This window comes from Rhipicephalus microplus, chromosome 4, assembly GCF_043290135.1.
Source record: "Rhipicephalus microplus isolate Deutch F79 chromosome 4, USDA_Rmic, whole genome shotgun sequence".
Classification (NCBI taxonomy): Eukaryota; Metazoa; Arthropoda; class Arachnida; order Ixodida; family Ixodidae; genus Rhipicephalus; species Rhipicephalus microplus.
The window spans coordinates 121,819,295-121,824,772 of NC_134703.1; the positions used below are offsets into that span (position 1 = coordinate 121,819,295).

A 5,478-nucleotide genomic window follows, 5' to 3' on the forward strand; every position below is an offset into this window, starting at 1 on the left:
ATACTATGTCGGGAACTATGTCGACCTATTACGTATGCTTTTACCAGTTTTTCCCCACCTAGCGAATGTGCGTGCATTCGCTAGGTGGGGAAAGTCTGGCAAAAACATGTCACTATTCTCCAGCTCATAAAGATCCCCCCTGACGAGATTCTGTCCTGTGGCGCAAGCTTCAGATGGGTGTGTTTCCCAACCCCCAGCTTTATATCAAGGTATACCCACACCACGTGGAACCACACTGTGGATGCTGCTCACAATCAGCCACCGTCATACACGTCGCATGGATGTGCCCACAGTACGCTGATACTTCACACGCAGAAAATACGTGAGTGTTCCTTCTGTGTACCAACAACACAGAAAAGAAACACCGGGTAATCTCACGCGAATTTGAGGGCGTGGCGTCCTAAGGAATCCCCGCTGACCTCCTCTAAGCAGCGTAACCGACCTCTGGGCCTGTCCTCTTTTTTGGAAGAAATAAAGTTTGACTATCATCATCACTTTGCGAACAAAAAAGGATGCGCATGTAATTAAAACGTGAGACACCGATCACACACAAATTGTGTAGGTATAGAGAGAAATATACAAGCAGCGACACGATGTTAACGTGTTGCACGCATCACCCAAAGCTTGTGTTGCAGAACACTCGTCATGTTCCCGTACAAAGGAGGTGTGGTGGCAAATATGGTGCAGGCTGCAGCTTCCCCCGTATCTGCATGTTACACTGCCAATGTTGTCAAAATACGATAGTCTTGCATCTGGAGAGAGTGAACAAAGCGCTTATTTCGTGTTCTGCGCAAGAAAATTGGTGAATGGTATACTGGAGGAGCTGCGCTAGAGTGCTTCGAGCGTGAAGCGTAGATGAACGAGCGCATCAAGTAACGTCACACGTGAGACATGAGCGCTATCTGGCAATAATCTCGGAAAACGAAACGCGCGCGTCCTGCGCACCTGTTTCGGAGGTGATAAGGTGTAGAACGCAAGGCGACGGGTATGTGCCGTCGCCTTGCGTGGTATGTGACGTCTACTTCTCGTTCAGGGTAGTTTTGGGGTCACCATGATACCGACTGCAAACAGCTGCAAACAAGGCACGCTAAAACGTGAGTACACGGTAATGAAACGTTCAGCGACAATCTCGGTGCAGCCTAGGTTGACAGAACCCACTGAGCTCCATATGGCGGCCTGTCAGATTCCCTTCGTCACACTTATGCCTGAATGCAGCTGCCCATCTATGGAGGCTAAGCACTCACCACCAAAGTCATGCGAGTACATTAGCCATAATCATAACTTGTACTCACCCTCTAAGATTGGCGGCCACAAAAGTAACTTACATGTTTCAACGAAGCACCAGAGATGAACATGACAGGAAAGAAGGCGATGTTTAGTGATACCACATGCAGACTGCGTCCGATCTTGCACGCCTGCCCTCAAGTACTGTACCTTCCTTATGAATATATTCATAAGTGCTTTTTCCACATTGTGTAGTTTAAATGAGTTTAAAAAGCTTTTCAAAGCGTTTTAACTTCCTCCGACCAGCTCCCGCAGAATTCCATACGAAGGAGCGTCAATGGTATCTACAATACTACATTTGTCGAATCATGGGCTGCATCATCGCACGTCGTCTGTGCTTTATCAGGCCACATTTGAGATATCATTGTATTAATTATTTCTTACAGATGATGATGATGAGTCCACAGCCATGGCTCGTACCTACTCTGGGGGATCGGCCAAGAATTGATAACTTAATTCAGTGAGACTTTTTTTTTCTATATTCAGTATCGATACTCCCCACCCGAAAAAAAATATAAGACATCCTAGGTAAAATGAAAGGAGTGCTTCTTCCGTCATCACCTTCTTCTATACTTTTTGCCATCGTATTTCTCATAATGACCACCATTTCCTCCTTTTTCCAACTACTCGCTTCTTTCTTGTCTTCAGAAAAGTATCGTTCCTTTACGAACACTTCTGCAACTGATTTATTTTTTCGCTGGAAATGCAGTTTGTATAGGTCACATTTTTTTCTCCATCACAGTAAAAAAGGTGCAACTCTTGTTTCTCTGTTTTCTCTCTCGTACATGAACCATAATTTTATTTCCCACCCACCCCCCGGTTTATTGCGATGACTAGCGTAAGTCCCTGCTACTCCAACTACGTTCAAATATTTCACTTCTTCGCTTAATTCTTCATTAAAGTTAGGTAATACTATTCATGACGAAATGTTTTTCGAGAGTCTCGTTTATATTTTTTTGTTTTCTGCTTTCATTTATGCCTCTTTCATCACCATATTTATCGTCAATATTGCCCATTTTTCGAGAGAAACCTCTGCCATCAAGATTCCCTTTTCATACTCGGGACTACAGTGTGAAAAAAATACTGGGTGTACAAACTTCTTTCGGCCTCTTTTCCCTTGGCTTTCATGCAGGAGGTGAAAAAGAGAAAAAAAGGCATGGTACATACAGGATTTGAAATTCTGAATTTATACGAAAGATTTTGACAGGAAACAGAAGAGGCATAAAAGAGACAATTCCAAAAAACATATCCCTTCTAAATACAGCGAGATCAGTGACGTGGGTGCCTTCGCACATTCCCTCGACATTCCATACCTCCAACATTTTCATGCCCGCCACCCATCGCACTTTACCTCATCCCGACTATCTATTTCATTTCACCAGCGCACATGGGAAAAGAAGCGCATATATATCGACTCCACCAAGTCGAATAGCCTCCTAGACCCTCCACAACGTTCAGCGGAATCACCGGAGGAGCTCTCTCAAATGGCGTCAGAGACGACGCCTAAGAGCCCCGAGGCACGCGGGTTCAACGAGAAAAACAAGGAAGGAGAATATATATGATAAAAACAGCAGATTATGAAGCAGAGTTGTGACACAGATTCAGATGCTCTCACATCTGATGTTTTGAAACTTCTTTTTTGAATCGAAATGCATTTTATCACAGGAGTCTTGGAAACTCGGTAGTAATTCAGGCCATGTCCCCGAACGCGTATCGCCGAGAGGCAACGGGAGTCGTGGTTTGGCAATCAGGAAATGATATGTTATCTGTTTATTGAAAGTGTATACAACGTCAATTTTATCGTGAAAACGAGTATATATATATATATATATATATATATATATATATATTTATATATATATATATATATATATATAAGGGAAAGAAGTGTATACCTAAGGGCTCGTTTTTCCGTGTTTTTAACACAATATTAATGAGATATAACAGACAGTAATGCCAAGGAATGTACAAGGGAAGTTATTAAAATCAATGGAATGTAAATAAGAAAGAAAAGTGGATGAAAAAATTACCAACTGTGAGCAGGAATCGAACCTACGACCTTCGAATTACGCGTTCGATGCTCTAACCACTGAGCTATCACAGCGGCCCTCCCTCCATCCACTTTTTTGGGTTTATCTGTGAATTTAGAAGTAGGAGCGACAGTCAGTGCCATCTATAAGCCAAACAACGAGTGTGAAAACACTCTTATGCGCATGTTTGGCGTCACGTAGCACGTGAACTTAATATGAGCGGGCAGCTGATTAATTGTCCCTCTTATACAACCTAAACACACCAAGTCTGCCAGTACGAGACCCTCGTTCAATGAAATAAGGGAAAGAAGTGTATACCTAAGGGCTCGTTTTTCCGTGTTTTTAACACAATATTAATGAGATATAACAGACAGTAATGCCAAGGAATGTACAGGGGAAGTTATTAAAATCAATGGAATGTAAATAACAAAGAAAAGTGGATGAAAAAATTACCAACTGTGAGCAGGAATGGAACCTACGACCTTCGCTGGCTACGATGGCGCTGACTGTCGCTCCTACTTCTAAATTCACAGATAAACCCAAAAACGTGGATGGAGGGAGGGCCGCTGTGATAGCTCAGTGGTTAGAGCATCGAACGCGTAATTCGAAGGTCGTAGGTTCGATTCCTGCTCACAGTTGGTAATTTTTTCATCCACTTTTCTTTCTTATTTACATTCCATTGATTTTAATAACTTCCCCTGTACATTCCTTGGCATTACTGTCTGTTATATCTCATTAATATTGTGTTAAAAACACGGAAAAACGAGCCCTTAGGTATACACTTCTTTCCCTTATTTCATTGAACGAGGGTCTCGTACTGGCAGACTTGGTGTGTTTAGGTTGTATAAGAGGGACAATTAATCAGCTGCCCGCTCATATTAAGTTCACATGCTACGTGACGCCAAACATGCGCATAAGAGTGTTTTCACACTCGTTGTTTGGCTTATAGATGGCGCTGACTGTCGCTCCTACTTCTAAATTCACAGATAAACCCAAAAAAGTGGATGGAGGGAGGGCCGCTGTGATAGCTCAGTGGTTAGAGCATCGAACGCGTAATTCGAAGGTCGTAGGTTCGATTCCTGCTCACAGTTGGTAATTTTTTCATCCACTTTTCTTTCTTATTTACATTCCATTGATTTTAATAACTGCCCCTGTACATTTCTTGGCATTACTGTCTGTTATATCTCATATATATATATATATATATATATATATATATATATGTATATATTGTTACCACATGTATAATTTAGGTATGTGCACCTGTGTAGCGGGGAACATGGTGGTGGCAGAAGAAGAGGACGTTTGGTTGGTGGCAAGAGTAGTAGAAGAGAAAGAAGCACGGGTGCTGGGTTGGAGGCACGCAAGTAGCTGGTCGTGCTTGCTCTAGGGTTTTGGCCTAAGTTTGTGTAGTGGCTGTGGTTTCTTCGTCTTTATTAGGTGTTCATATAGTGCTTTTACAGCTACGTAAGCGCTTTTAGCGCTAGAAAGAGCACTCAGATGTCGTTTTCTTCACCTGGACCAGGAGCTTGTCTCTGTTCAGCTTCACTTTCGCCACAGGAAATACCAGTGGATCAGTTTCTGCGCAACGGCATTCCCGCAGTTCCTTTGGCCCTCGTCTCTAGCAATGACGGCTTCCTTCGGATGAAGAATCCGAACTATGTCCAGGCGGAGCTTAGAGCTGCGGCGTCTCACTTTCACAGCGTCACAGAGGTCCGCCAGTTCGGCAGAGGTGGTATTCTATGTTTTTCATCTGATCAGCTCTGTGTCCAAGACCTATTGAAGTGCTCGAGTTTCGCGACCAATCTGGTGAGCGCCTTTATTCTTCCGCATCTGGCATGTGTGAAAGGTATAGTTTTCGGTGTCGGTGTTAACTTGACCCCGTCTGAGGTATTAGAGATGTTTGCCGTAACTGGTGCTCTCTCCGTTTATAGGTGTGCACGACTGGTAGAGAAGCAGAAGATGCCGACTGAGTCGGTAATTGTAACCTTTGCTGGAGCGAATCTCCCAAGCGAAATCAAGGCATGGCCACTAATATACAGAGTGGAACCGCTATCACCGCGACCACTCCAGGGTATGCAGTGCTGGCGATACGGTCACACTATTAAAGGATGCAGGTCAGAACTCAGATGCAGAGTGTGTGGTGACAACCACAAAACAAATG

At 43.5% G+C, this 5,478-nt stretch overlaps 3 non-coding genes across 3 annotated transcripts; 2 read left to right on the plus strand and 1 right to left on the minus strand.

Annotated features, from left to right (window-relative positions):
• Positions 1-3,315: 3,315 nt before the first annotated feature.
• Positions 3,316-3,388, minus strand: TRNAT-CGU (transfer RNA threonine (anticodon CGU)). Its single transcript has one exon. It is a non-coding gene; the product is annotated as a tRNA-Thr (tRNA).
• Positions 3,389-3,879: 491 nt separating this feature from the next.
• TRNAT-CGU (transfer RNA threonine (anticodon CGU)) lies at positions 3,880-3,952 on the plus strand. The gene has a single exon. It is a non-coding gene; the product is annotated as a tRNA-Thr (tRNA).
• Positions 3,953-4,332: 380 nt separating this feature from the next.
• Positions 4,333-4,405, plus strand: TRNAT-CGU (transfer RNA threonine (anticodon CGU)). The gene has a single exon. It is a non-coding gene; the product is annotated as a tRNA-Thr (tRNA).
• Positions 4,406-5,478: the final 1,073 nt, after the last annotated feature.